Source organism: Hippocampus bargibanti, linkage group LG01 (assembly GCF_051943395.1).
Source record: "Hippocampus bargibanti isolate YZ-2025 linkage group LG01, ASM5194339v1, whole genome shotgun sequence".
Lineage (NCBI taxonomy): Eukaryota > Metazoa > Chordata > Actinopteri > Syngnathiformes > Syngnathidae > Hippocampus > Hippocampus bargibanti.
This window is the reverse complement of record NC_142734.1, coordinates 34099322-34114632: the sequence shown is the minus strand read 5'-3', so window position 1 is coordinate 34114632 and position 15311 is coordinate 34099322. Positions and strand designations below refer to the sequence as shown.

General features: G+C 41.1%; 1 protein-coding gene across 2 annotated transcripts in view; it reads left to right on the top strand.

Moving 5' to 3' along the window:
• The first annotated feature begins 743 nt into the window (after nucleotides 1–743).
• LOC148904005 (plexin-A1-like) overlaps nucleotides 744–15311 on the top strand; it is a 162613-nt gene continuing 148045 nt past the window's right edge. For both annotated transcript variants that reach the window (XM_089012558.1, XM_089012549.1), the window contains exon 1: nucleotides 744–956. The gene's annotated coding sequence lies outside the window, so the exon portion shown is untranslated. The remainder of the gene's footprint in view (nucleotides 957–15311) is intronic.

Sequence of the window (15311 nt, the reverse complement as noted above, 5' to 3'; positions counted from 1 at the left end):
ACGAGATACGTTCCAAACGGTCGTCCATATGTGCAAATCGTTCGTAAGTTGTTTAAGTGCTATACTTTGTATGGAATGTACAGTATGTTTAAGGCTTCTATACATAAAGTCAGCAGGAACAAAATCTAAAATATCAAAAATCATCAGAACAGTGTGCAGAAAACACATGCACAGCATACAATGCAATGAGTGCACTGCACAATGCTGACATCGAATGGTCGTGCCGGGAGTCCTTTTAACTGCCACTGATTGGAACGACCAACACCTGCGCAGCTGCAGGCAGGACCAACAGCGCTACGCGTTTGTCGCTAATCAGAACGTGGGCTCTGCCACTGATCGGGACGACCAGCACCTGTGCAGGTGCAGGCGGGGCCGACAGCGCCACCCGTTGGTCGCCAACCAGATCATGACAAAAGACACCTGTGATCGCCTCCAGCTCACCTGCGACTGCGGGACAAGCACCGTGGAAAATAAACGGATGAGTGATTTATATTCAAACCATCCATTTTTAATGCCAAATATAAATCGAAATCAGAATATATAAATTGGACGAGTCAAATGCTTCCACTTTGAGGCAACATGGAGATGGGCGATTGATCATTCGCTGTAACACAATTTTGCCACTACGGGGTGCCCTTCTCTCTCTGTCTCGTACTCTCTAGTGTTTCTCGCCTCGCTCTCTCTCTTTCTCTCCCGCTCTCTCTTTATTTCTCTGTTCGTCTCGCACTGGATTATTGAATGTGTGAGCCGACTCAGCCTCACTCTCATTCATGTTGGCTGCTGCTCTCCTGTGCGCAGGAAGCTGCCGTGCTGAGTTTACGAACCGGAGGTGATTCCGCCGCCGCCTGACATCTCGGCCGGGAATTTAAAGGACTGCACCTCTTTCGCCCCCATGACATTTTTTCTTGACAAGTTTTTCTCAAGGCAGAAACTACACTTAAGGACTGTTCGAGCTCGTAAGTACGAAACTTTTTGTTCACGCTTGTTCCATTCATACAGTGAATATAAAGTGCGCCACTGCCATTCCGGATTCTTCGAAATGTTTTGACACTTGTGTTTTCAATCATGTCCGGTTTTCACAAATAGACTGAGTCAGTGACTGCTTCTCTTTCCATCCAATCCCATTAAAATTAGGTTCGTATGCGCGCACACGAGGACGCAAAACGCTCGTGCAAACCTAACCATCCTAACCCTTTTCCTTACCCGAGTGGTGCTGCTCAAGTTTATTTGCAGTTGCCTTCAAAGACAGCGTGGTTCCGTCTCCAATGTCCGCGCTCGTGTGTCGCACACTTCACAATGTTACATTATTATGAATATCAAAATGTGTCCATGATTCAGGTATCCCACCTGCAACGATTTCCTCAAAACGTTTCACACTGCGCTGTCAAGTCTCGTCTGTGCGCGCACCACCCACTGGCCACAACATTAGGCACGCGTCTGGTATTGATTTACTCTGTGAAGTGTCAACGATTTAATCACTTTGAAGGTGTTTCTAATCTATTGCTTTCTCACAAGATAGATAAAATATTTGACTCTTAAGTCTGATGCAGTGCAGTGACTTTAATTCACCAATATGGTTTAAAGGGTTCGATAGCTCAAGTAAGTAAGGCTTGAGGGCCATATCTCTCCTGCCGCATTGTTTTAGATAGCGCTCAATAGCATGCTACAATTTTACCTTGACATTGAAACACATTAATCACCATGAAAGAAAAATTAATGTCAGAATTAATGTCATTATGTCAAAAGGTTAATGTCAGCAATCAAATACAGCACAGCTCAGCTTCTGGATATCTTTTGTCACCAGATGTTTTAATTGGAAAAAATAAATAAATCTGACCACGGTCACAAAAAAAGATGTTTTTTTTTTTTTTTTTTTTGGGGGGGGGGGGGTAGTTTGTTTCCTTAATGTGAACCATCAAACCAATTTGCATATGACTGTAATGGTGCGTCTGCTGTTAACAAATAAATGGCTCATGTCAAAACAAGTTTAACGCCATACCTCATGTTATGGCCGCTGTGCAAATGCAACAATTGGCCACATGTGAAAGAACTAAATAGAAGTAGTGTCACTTTGTTTTTTGTTAACTTGGAAAGGGAAGGTGAGACAAGCCAGTCCCAAGCCTTCCCAAAGGTCAGAATATGTGCATCGCATTATTTGTCATCATTCTTGGCCTGCTTGCAAGGATACACTAAACAGCACTTGAACATATACAGTTAAGTGTGGCATAGTGACATGGTGATGCTGATACCCCGCCGTTATACTTGCAGCGGCGAGTTCAAAATGAGTCAGGATCTGACTCTGACGTTGCGTCTGCTTCTGGCAGCCTGTAACCTAATTGCCTAATTTAGTCCCGCGGTCTTTATTATTAATTTGATCCCACTCCTTTGTAGAAGTGTGTGTGCCTGGTACTTTCACAGTTGAGCTTTTATTTCAAGAAAGGGGTTTGGAGAATATGGTCTCTGGTCCGCAAATCACAAAATCAAAGTACGGTGCTTTGGGGAAGCCTAATTAATGTGTTTTATACAGCATGTGACAAAAGCTTTGGTGCTCTCATCAATGAAGGTTGGTGAAAAAAAATTACTTATATCTTTGTAACATTTTTTGTAATCATGACCAAATTATGTCACAGGCTGCAGTATTTATGCGCAAATTGTAATTGCTTCAGTGTGGTGTGTTTGTGGATGAATTGACAATGAACGGGACTTCTAGCTAATTATAATCAAAGATGGCTTTCTTTGCGCGTGAATTTATTTTTGAGGCTGAACTAAAAAAATCCACTTGTTTCTGAACCTAACCATTTATTCATCTATATTATTATTATTATTATTATTATTACTGTCCATTATTATTTTTCAAAGCCCTTACTGTCGGACATCATTTATTAATTCAAAGCCCTATAAACATCGGCGGACATCATTTGCCCCTGATAATAAGAAAAAACATAAAAATATAAACATGTTAATCGATATCGGATATATCGATAACCGGTTATATGATTTCTATGCACGCACGGTGAAAATTACATGAAAAATATCGATAATAGTTCGGCTTGGATATCGATATAACGAGACTTTACTTATTTATTTATTTATTTATTGAACTAATATAAACACAAAAAAATATTTTTTTTAACCATTGACCCACCAGTAATAAATGAAATGTCATTGATAAAATGGATGGATGGATGGATGTGTTTATGTATGTATTTATGTATGTTCTTATCCCACGACTGTAAAGTGTCCTTGAACATTTTGAAAAATGTATTATTTATTTATTCATTTATTTTTAATGTTTACCTGGTGCCAGTAAGTCAAAACCTCTACTTTAATGTGAAATAAACAGGAAACATAAGTGAGGGTAAAACAAAGTAGAAAGAAAGCATAAAGAAGCTTTTTAAAGTTCTTGCTATCATTTTGCTAGGAAAGGTCAAGCACATCAAACAGAACGTCCGGATTGAAGTAGTTCCTCTTGTAAATCGAGATGTTGTACTCGGAGACCTTTTTGCTCATTTCTAAAACACAAACGTTTCCCAAGATGAAACCATGAACTTGCCGAGAAACTTTTTCAGATCAACACTTGCTCTGTAGTCAGATGAACGTTGCAGCGTCAACTGCATGGTGCCTCTTCCGTCCTTGTGCGTGAGTGCGTTTGCATCATTCCTGCTATCGTTTAGTCAGCGATTAAAATCGTTTTAGCATCTTTTTTTTCATCTGCAGAGCATACAGCTTGTGCTGTCGAGTCCCAAAGGACCAATTTGGGCCTGCGATTTGCAGTCTGAACAGTTGAGGCAGCAGAATAATCAGCGCAGTGTCGTCGTTTGCGCATGTGGTTAGTACAGTGGTGGTCCCCAACCCCTTTTTCAACCTGGTTCATGAGAATATCCATTTTTTGAAATACTGGCAACCTTTCATTGACAGCAGGGTTGGGGTTGCGAACGTATTTTCCCTCAAAGAAAATAATAATTTGGCAGTGGTCATAATGTACATTTACAATTAAAGGCCAACCGACGTCACTTTTTTGTTTACTTTTTTGTTTTTGTCTTGCCTTGCTGGAGAATCAAAACAATGGCTTCAGATTCGGAGAATATGCTTTCTTGTTACTCATCCAGTTTTGAATATGACTCAAATAGTTCTGAAGAAGAAAGTATACATGTTTGCAATCGATTAAATTATTTATTTCGTGTCATTTTGAGGCATCAGGGGTGGGAAATGTTGCACCTAAAAAAGGCAGAACATGGCGGCAAAGCCATGTAAGGAATTAATCAGCCCGTTTTCACAGGCTGATTAATTCATTACATGGATCTTTGTCGCCCTTTTGTGTCTCTTTTTGGTCCTACACGACACAGAATATTGAGTTTTAGGACTACATAACCATTCAATTTAGCGTAAGAAACCTTACACACCTTTTTTCAATCGAAAAAAGATAATTCCTAAATTTTATGGGTCTGGAGTTGTATAAGCTTGAAATGAAGGCGGCTGTCCAAAATACAATGCAATACATACATATCAGTTTATATAGCACTTTAATAATAGCTAAAGCTGAAACAAAGTGCTAACATGGAAAAAAGGGAAATGCTGCCCCCTTGTGGAAAAGCAAAAACTTTGCCAGCGACCATTGCTAGCGTTTTATCAGCACCCAAGCATGAAAAAACATAACCGGAATAAATTCAGGAATGGCGCTTTACGTCATATTTTCAATTCCCAAATAAATTTGTGAATGGCAGTGAATGAGTTAATGTTCATATTTTTTACACCAATATTTTTCCAACATGTCCGTCATTGTGGTTCCAATTTGTTGAACTGCACTGAAGTTTCTTTCCATCATGCTTTTATAGTTCAATTGTTTTCATTTGTTTTTGTTTTCTCTGTCTAGGCAGCATTCCTACTCATAATAACATGAGGTTAGGTCAAGATTTTATTGAAGCCCAAATAAATTATTTCGTGTTTAATAACATCCGATCCAAGATCAAGTCACGGGGGGGTTTATTTATTCTTGTCATAGCAAGGCCCTACTTATTTGAAAGGAGAGCTGATCCAAGATATTTGAGGTCAGACAGGAAATGTTTTTATTGAGGCTCCAGAGGTGTCCGTTTTCTACACATATTTCATCTTCATTTCCCAGCTCTTATTTTCCTGGTTAAAAACGAAGCTGAAAGTGATGAAATTTTAAAGGACAACCGACATCACTTTTTTTGTTTCCTAACTGATATCAGAAAAACGTTTTATAGCATCTAAAATACCCGAAACACGCTGTATGATATTTTTAGTCAAATGCAAAACACCAATAAAAATGACTTAAAGTGTCCAAAAATTACTTCAATTTGAAACCAGAAGTGGCCAGTTTCAGAAGGTCGCGCCCCCTTGTTCGTGGTGTCACTTGCTCGAGAATCAAAACAATGGCGCAGAATATGCTTTATTGTTACTCACCCAGTTATGAATATGATTCAAATAGTTCTGAAGAAGAAAGCATACGTTTGCAATCGATTAAAGAATTTATTCCGTGTCATTTTGAGGCATCAGGGATGAGAAATGTCGCACCCAAAAAAGGCAGAAAATGGCGACAAAGCCGTGTAAGGAATTAATCAGCCCGTTTCCGCAGGCTGATTAATTCCTTACATGGAGCTTGGACACCCTCTTCTGGCGGCTTTTGGCTGCAACACAAGGTTTTCAGACCAAACAATACAGCAAAATACATTGATGTGATGGAAGGACTGCTACAATATGTCTTTTTTTTTCGGTCAGGGGCGTTCCTTTAGTGACGTCACATACGGACCCATCACCAACTCAAAAACAAGACTTCCTGAATATTCAGCGCAAGTCTTAAAACATAAAATATAGCTAAATGCGGTGGAATCTTTGTAAAATACCCTCAGTAGAAGTCATTGTAAGCCATTTTACAAATTATGGACACAACTTGTCAGGAGGCGTCGGTTGTCCTTTAAGATGCGCAAATGCATATTGATTGGAAACAAAAACACCAGGAGATCATTGTACAATATTTTTAGGATACATTGTTGAATGCTTAGGGCGGCACGGTGGTCGACTGGTTAGCACGTCAGTGGCACAGTGTAGAGGTGCAAGGTTCGATTTCTGTGTAGAGTTCGCCTGTTCTCCCTGCGCACGTGTGGGTTTTCTCCGGGTGCTCCGGTTTCCCACCACATTCCGAAAACCTGCATCAATGACACTAAATTGTCCCAAGTTGTGAATGTGAGTGCAAATAGTTGTTTGTATCTGTGTGGCCTGTGATTGGCTGGCAACCGGTTCAGGGTGTCCCCCGCCTCCTGCCCGACGACAGCTGGGAAAGCCTCCAGCATATCCGCGACCCTTGAGAGGATCAAATGGATGAGAAAATGGATGGATATGGATGCATGTACACACCCTATGACAAACTACTAGTAGGTTTAATATTTCAATATAAAAACATGCCTTCATTCGGGGAGATGTTGAACAATAACACACATTCAACATGTGAATTTCACAAACATTTCACATCTGGAAATTTTTCATGACACATATTGCGTGCTTCTCTCATGCCTTCTTTTGCTTCATGCACACGAGTCCAAACAAGTGACTGGAGAATGCATCAGTTCGTCAAAGAAAAGACATCCTTGAGAAAAACAAATGAGGCAAGAGATGAGGAAAAATGTGAGAAAGTGCAAGAAACGAGTTGTGTGTGTGTGGGGGGGGGGGCAGAATCCATAAGCAGTGAGGCAAAGAGGAGGGGATTGGAAAACAGTGAGGAGTGAGTTTTGTTGACGTAGTACCGCACAAAACTGTACTTGTTTCTATTCAAGTTGTGCTTGGGTGAGGACAGGAAGGCAAAGTTCTTAGGAGAAGTTCACATCGGATAACGTGGCCGGACATTTTTATGATTGTAACGCATAATTCCCGAATAAATTCGCAAATTGAAAAGCATGACGTGGACAGCCATTCCCGAATTTGTGCGGAGGTGCGGATATAGCTCTGGTCAGACCTCTGGCAATGTTTTTCCCTCCCACGAGGGGGCAGCATTTACCTTTTGTCCATGTTAGTGCTTGGTTACAGCTTCACCTGTTGTAAAAGCGCTATTTCAATAAATATATACAGTAAAGTCTCGTTATATCGATATTCAAGGGAGTCCGAAATAGTATCGATATAACCGGGACTATCGATATATCCGATATCGATATAACGAGACTTTACTGTATCTATTGTATTTTGTACAGCCGCCCCAATTTCAAGCCTAGATAACTCCTTAATCATATAACTTTAGAGAGTCTAAAGTTTCTTATGGTGCATTGAATGTTTATGTAGTCCTAAAACTCAATATTCTGTGGGTCCTGCAATTTGAGTGAAAATGACAAAAACCTTGGGCCTGGAGTGGTCACATTTTGGCACATCGTATGGCAGTGAATGAATTAAACATTTGCAGTATTACGAAACGAACATTGTTTAGCGCGTCAGCCTCAATCACAGAGCCGCAGAGGTGCACAATTCAATTCCGGCTTTGAAGTTCCTTCATCTAGTTGGCATGATCTCTCTGCGCATGTGTGTTTTTTTTTCCAGAGTATTCCAGTTTCTTCCTAAATTCCGAAAACTTGCATGGCAGCAATCCAAATTGTCCTTTGGTGTGGTTGTTGGCGTGGACGGTTGTCTCTTTTATATTGTTCCTGTTATGTTCAATGAATTGTTTAGCATTTGCATAACATTTTCACTGACTTTCATCATTACCTATAAATTTCAACACATAGTCAAATCCTGACTGTGAAAAAGAAACAGAAAAAAAATCTGAAAAAAATTCAACTTGATCATCAACAATCCACTGAGGAACAAATGAAGTCATCTCTGAATAAAATGTGCTTTCTCTCTCCAGTTGTGATCGGCACGATCACAACTTGTTGGAGGGCACCTCCAAAAAGAAGGTTGTGCTTCCATCAATTTATTGTTTAGTGAGTCTGTTAGCAAGCAATAGTGACTCAATTCAAATAAGCCTTTGGGATTGCTCAGATTCGCTTTGTTTTATATCCGTTTTATTTGATAATTCCTTTTTTTACCCTCTCTGTGAATTAAGCGTAGATTCTAAAGACAAAAGTCTTATTCCCCAGTGCGGCACATTGACAAACAAGGACGGACACTAACATTCACTAAATAGAAGTCGAAAGCGTATTGGCTGCAAAGAACCACGAAAACACCAATAACCGGATATTATTCCGTTTGATTGCATAACAGCCTCGATCAGCACCAACGTAGCGAGTATGAGTTCTGTTCATTCTACTGCCGGCTGACGGACGCTCATTTTGCAGCAGAGCATGTTGTGTTTTAAACATCTGCGAAAAGCCTCCTGGCACGGGCCCACTTGGCTCGCTGTTGAGGAGGAAATAAATGAACGTATCATAACTGCTGAGTCAGAGAGAACAGTGACCCTCCCTCTGATCATCTCACACACAAATTGAGGCTCACCTCATTTTGTTGAGTGCTCAGTCAAACGTTTGTGTGTGTGGCAAAAGACAGAGTGAGAGAAAGAGAGGTGACTGTAAGGTTGTGTCTGACTTTGAGGAACAGGATTAGCGGACCGTGGGTTGCATCGTCTCATCGCTCATGAAAAGTGGAGCGTGTGGGTTCAGTGTATTGCACAAGGACACACCAGAAGGGATGCTCTCGTGTGGCCTAATGCGGCTGATTTCGGCATACAACTTGGATTCTCTTTTGATTCTTGGACTTTTGCTCGACGGTCAGAAATGAACATGAACAAAGAATGAACATCAACATCAATCAGTAACGTGTTTCAGTCCAACGGTTTGTATTGGAGCCACTGGGGGCTACGGGTTTGCTTTTAAGAGCATTCTTTCTTCCGACGAAATGGTGGAAAGGGAATTGTTTCAACGCATTTCATTTTTCCTCGTGGATTTGAACGACTCCTGCAGGAGTACGGACCAATGTTTTTCTTGAGGAGTGTCGATCTACTGTGGAATAGCTAAAATTCCATTCATTACTTTATTTAAAATTGTCCGTTTTACTGCTGTGCATGCAGTCTGGGTATGTTTCCGATGTGAATAGAAGTGGGAATGATGAGTTAGGCTGAGGGCGGGGGACGGTTTTTTGGCCGTGACACTAATAGTTTAAAACAATCTTAAGCGTGCACCTGCAAAAACAAAAAACTACTTGGTGTCACTTTTATGCTGAACATTTTTATTGCAATCCTCCTGACAGAAACACTGTAAGGAAGATGTTTATCTTCTCATCTTAACATCTTACAAATCAAAGAAGTTGACGCAGCCTTGTGTCTGAGTGTCTGAATCTGTGGTTGTCAACTCTTGTCAACCTGAGCCATTTTAAAGTAGAACAATAATGCATTTTGGGGGCTCTAAAAATAGATTAGGAAAATAGATCTATTGCACAGGTGTCAAAGTCATGGCCTGGGGTCCAAATATAGCCCGCCACATCATTGTATTTGGCCCACGAAAGCAAATCAAACTTGTGAAATTCCATGATGCTTATTAAAGTCTGAACCAAAATTTAAATTGTGATTGGATAGGATTTGCCTTTATTATATGTAAACCACAATAACAGTCATTATTCTTGACTTCACATTTTAAAACTAGTTATTCATTAATTTCTTGTGCGTTCTGTATGTAATATGTGGAGGACATGAGACACATTAGAATGTCTTTCCTCGTTATGAATTAGGGTAAATCAGTGGTTCTTAATCTTGTTGGAGGCACCGAACCCCACCAGTTTCACATGCTCGTTCACCGAACCCTTCTTCCTATGACCGTACCAACTAACTGCGGTCTAGACTGAGGGGTGGACCTCTGTTGCAGAGGATCCACCGAACCCCTGAGACCGACTCACCGAACCCCTAGGTTTCGATCGAACCCAGGTTAAGAACCAATGTTCTAATGATTTACCCAAATTCATAACGAGGAAATCATAACTACATTATGGCATACGGCAAAATAAGAGTTTGACACCCCTGATCTACATTCATTCAGTTTGAATTCTATACACCCTGTAATTTGATAATATTATCAGCTATCCACTGAAGTAACCCTCCCAAGCTTCGATCCTTTGCTGTCAAAATTATTGTGGGCTGCTGAGGTGAGCACAAACAGTTGTTTGCTGATGTCTGCCCTGACAACCGTTTCAGGGTACTGCCTTAAGACAGCACAGATAGACTCCGGAACACCCGCGACGCTTTTGAGCATAAGCGAAAATGGAAAATGACTGAATGGATGAACTTCTCCAGCCTACTTGTCGGCCTGAATTCATTCAGCAAGCATCAACATGGTGGCTCCATGTTGATTGTGTGACCTTCATCACACACAGCCTGACAAAGTTGCAAAGTCTTGTTTTTTTACTCCCCACCCTTTATTCTCATCTACCCTGTTTGGGTTCTGGAAATGATTACTGTGCCAGACGGACCAATCAGATAAGGCAGAAGCGACTGCAATGGGTCATGGGCAGGGGTTAGGGGGTCAAATTCCTTGCTCCCTGATTAAAACCTTTCTTTGCAGTGTTTGGTGGTAAACTGGAACATCTGTGTGGCATCGCACAAAAATTGCAGTTGAAGGATGATGTCACAATGACTCCTTCACAGTGCTGTGTCCTTTCGAATTGTTCAACAGAATAGGATGTACAGTATTGGGTAATCTGTTTTTTTGGTCAATCGTCCATTTGCTGAAGCACAGAAAATCGTAGGGTGTTTTTCAAGTTCAGGGTTGTATTTATAAGCACCTTTCAAAACTCTCAAGGACACTTTACAGTCACATCGGCAGTCCCAGCAAGAAACACCAAAACCTGAACAAATTCGGGAATGGCAGTGAATGAGTTCATGTTGTGTGTGTGTGTGTGTGTGTGTGTGTGTGTGTGTGTGTGTGTGTGTGTGTGTGTGTGTGTGTGTGTGTGTGTGTGTGTGTGTGTGTGTGTGTGTGTGTCTGTTTGTGTGTGTGTATGCGTGTGTCTGTTTGTGTGTGTGTATGTGTGTAATTCCGAAAGATCGGCACAACCCTACTCCAGAAGTCCTTTAGGGAAATGAATTGGGCTGATGCTGAACGCGGCCAGATTAACTGATTTTATCACTACAAATGGGACTTGTTTTCACAATCTTGGGAGATTTCCTTCTCATTTCACTCGGCCGCTTGCTCATTTGCTCTCTCTCTCTCGCTCTCTCACATACACACACACGGCCCACACCATTAGCATGCGTGAGCCTAAGTCTACTTGTTTACACCCTGTCACCGTTTAAGGATGCACATATTCAGACAGATGTCGCAAAATCCGGGGGTAACATCTGTCATAGGCAATGGAGGTCTCTTGGCTATTTTCTCATCTTGCACAGGCTTGAGTCGGTTTCGGGCAGCAGGCGATCCATAAGTCGTGACTTTGAGTGTCCTTCTTTGGTCTCGAAGAGAAAGTATAGTCAGCAAGGGGATAGAACACATTGCCACAATGACCTAATGACCTGACTAAACTTCAAATTGGAACCATTACTTATCAGTCTATCTCTCTCTCTCCCTCCTTCCTTCTCTAACTCTCTGCCTCTCTCGCTGTCTCTTTCTCACTCTCCCTCCCTCCATCTGTCTGTCTGTCTGTCTGTCTTTCAGTCTCCTTCCCCCTCTCCGTCTGTCTCTGTCTCTCTCTCTCTCTCTCTCTCTCTCTCTCTCTCTCTCTCTCTCTCTCTCTCTCTCTCTCTCTCTCTCTCTCTCTCTCTCTGTGTCTATGTCTCGCTTTCTCGCTCTCCTCTCTATCTCTCTCTCTCCGTCTCTGTCTGTCGTTCTCTGCCCCCCCTCTCTCCCTACTTCTCTCTCTCTCTCTCTCTCTCTCTCTCTCTCTCTCTCTCTCTCTCTCTCTCTCTCTCTCTCTCTCTCTCTCTCTTTCTCTCTCTCTTTCTCTCTGTCCCTCTCTCTCTCTCTCTCTCTCTCTCTTTTCTATATCTACATATACATATATCAATGCTTGAAAGCAAAATAACTGGTGAAGAAGGACTTGTTGAGCACTGCCAATCTTGCCATGAGAAGCGAAGGTCCCAGCAGCATCCTGTGGGGTTTTGTCTCCCGGGTTGAAGTTGACAACATGTTTACAGTATGAGATTGCTGCCTCGGAGTTGACATGCTGAGAGACATTCTCAGTCTTTCTCTTGGCGTGAGGCCTATGGATGATCTCACGGCCCCTTTGACCTTCAGGCCCAGGGGTGCTCCCTCTCCACATGGCTCAAGGAAAAGCGTTTAATGGCCCAACTTTTACACAGAGCGAAACCTTGTGTGACTAAACATTTCTTCAGCAGCAGCAGGCCTGATATGACATATGATGGTGGTTCGCAGTGGGGTGGTATTTATTAGTTTTCTTGCTTGCCCTTGGCATGAACCACAGAAGCCAGGAGACATCAGCAGCACCTCCCGTGTGTTTCTTTTCCCCATCTGTTCATCATCAACACTTACCAAAATACAGATTTGTGCTCGTTTGGTCTTGTTCTTGCTTTTCTGGAATCGGATAATACCGACATATTAATATATGCCTTGCCTTACCAATCGGATTCTTCTGGTTTTGTGGGATGAGTTACATGAAGGCACTGCCAAAAAAGGTGGAAGTACCTAAGAGCCCTGACCTAAATCTTTCCAAGTGTCAACAATGATCATGCTCATGAAAACTGTAACAGTGCAAGACATCCTGAAGTTAGACTGACCACAAGTCCGAAGGCTTTATTTGATCTCCCTTTGATCTCCGATATTTACCAAGACAGCTAACTTAGCGAGGTCATAATTTCAGATATCCTTTTTCCCCTGCAAAATTCTAGGCCACGTTCCAGCCGCTTCCGCCCAGCTAAATTATTGATTTTTAGCATTTGCCTTGAGTTTTACAACAGCTGGACATGTATTTCTGTTTAAAAAAAGGTGAGATGAACAATTTCATTCAGTAATACAGTAAAGTCTCGTTATATCGATATCGGATATATCGATAGTCCTGGTTATATCGATATTTTTTCGGACCCCCTTGAATATCGCTATAACGAGACTTTACTGTATTAACAAACCCTGATGCATAAATGATAAAATAAGTGTCTCCCGGTCTTATTAGGAAATTTGATTGGCTTCAGCAATGCACAGTTTGTATTCTGACTATATCTTGGTTGACCTTTAGATGTACGTCTTCAGAGGAGGGACCCTGAAAAGGAAAGGTGGCTAAAGAAAGGAATGTTATTGAAAGGATGAAGGTTTGTGGATAAGAATCCGCTGCATTTGTTGACTCCGGTGGACCAAAGTTGAACTCTTGAAGATTTATTGCCTTGATGCCTCCCTGAAATCTTTAATTCCAACCTCACCTTGGCATTCATAGCCTCGGGTGTCCGTCTTATCATGGTGTTTCATCACACACAAAACACCACAGGAAAGTGGTGGGTGAATGCCTTCAATGGAATTTTAATACAATTCAATTTCTATTGTTATAATAAAGCAATATATGATTACAAGTTTAATTATCATACAAAACATTGTAGGTGTAAACAACGTCCATCATTCATTGGCCATCTCTTTATTGAATTTGTTCGCAGGCTGACCCCTTGGGCACTGTGACGTCATTTTCTGTTGACAGCATGTAACAAAATCATCCCCCGATGAGGCGGATACAATCTGGTGTATTTTGCTGCTTAATTCTTTGGCCACAAAGAACAATACAGTTATAATAATAATAATAATAGGTGGCCTTGTAGTTGAGTGGTTTGCACGCCGGCTTCACAGTGCAGAGGTCGTGAGTTCAAGACCCTGTCCGGCCTCCCTCTGTGGAGTTTGCATGTTCTACACACGTCCGCGTGGGTTTTCTCCAGGTCCTCCGGTTTCCTCCCACGTTCCAAAAACATGCATGGCAGGCTGAATGAACACTCTAAATTGTCCCTAGGTGTGAGTGCGAGTGTGACTGGTTGTTCGTCTCTGTGTGCCCTGCGATTGGTTGGCAACCAATTCAGGGTGTCCCCTGCCTAATGCTCAAAGATGGCTGGGATAGGCTCCAGCACCCCCCGTGAATGTATTATTAGTATTTTCTACTTTCATTTCTTTCATAACTTTGCTACTGTGAACTGTAAATTTCTCCACCGCGAGACTAATAAAGGCAAATCCAATCCAATTATTATTATGATTATGATAATAATAACAAACAAGTGCTATGTTCAATCTGGGGAATGTGTGGAAAAATATTATTATGGCATTATAAAATATTGAAAAAGATGGAACAATTCGGCTGTTATCATTCATTCATATAACTTTCCATCTTGTGTGACGTGTCCATATAAATAATAATAATAATTATTATTGTTATTATTATCATCACTATTATTATTGAGATTGTTGTTGTTATTAATTTTATAGTATTATTGTTCAAAGTTAAAATTCAAATTTGGAACTCAAAACACCTCCACCCCTCATCGCCATCGTAACGCAAGCTAGGCAGATTCATACACCCGCCAGGAAACTGGGTTGGAAATTTCTCTAGTCCCCCAACAACCCAAATCTGGCTGCATTTAAAAGGGCTTGAATTACATGAAGAAAAGTATGATGTCATTCAAAGCATGTCAAAGAAAGACAAATTGATCTGTTTTCATTCAATAATTAAAAAAATGAACATTCATTTTACAGTTGTCCCCTTGATCCTTCTGGAAACGAATGAAATGTTCGCAGTTAACAAAAGGAACCATTCAAACTCAGAGTTATGTCATTGTGATTTTTTTTTTCATTCTTTTCTGATTACACTGTGGTGACACTATGTTCATTCCTTGTGGGGACATTATCTTTGCAGATATTTTGGCCCATAAGTAAAGTCATAGGTCAGGTTCAACTGCAGGGCGTCCGCACACAGAAAAAGAGTTCTCTCACCTCCCCAAGGCAGTGGCCTTGTATGCTGCCAGTGCTAACACTTAATCAAAACCAGAGTCAGCAAGCCGCATCATCCCATTCAATTGCAAATGTTGGAGCCATAACAATCCGTCGTCTTCTTCGATGACTCCAGCCTTGTTTTCACATTCCAACTATGTCGCCCCAGCTTTTATAAGCAGTGGAATTACAATACAGGGCAAGGGCACATTTTTCATTTAGTGTTATGTCGTAATTATATTGTGTATTTGCTGTGCATAGATGAAAGTTTGTTTGTAGTAAACATAGTGAGAAATAACCGCATCAAAGACATTGCGACCAAAATGACTGATGGTCAACGACATGATTTTTTATTTTTTTTAATGTTGCCAAGTCAACCAAATGTCATTTATGTTTCACCGCAAAATACATATATATATATACAGTAAAGTCTCGTTATATCGATATCGGATATATCGATAGTCTCGGTTATAT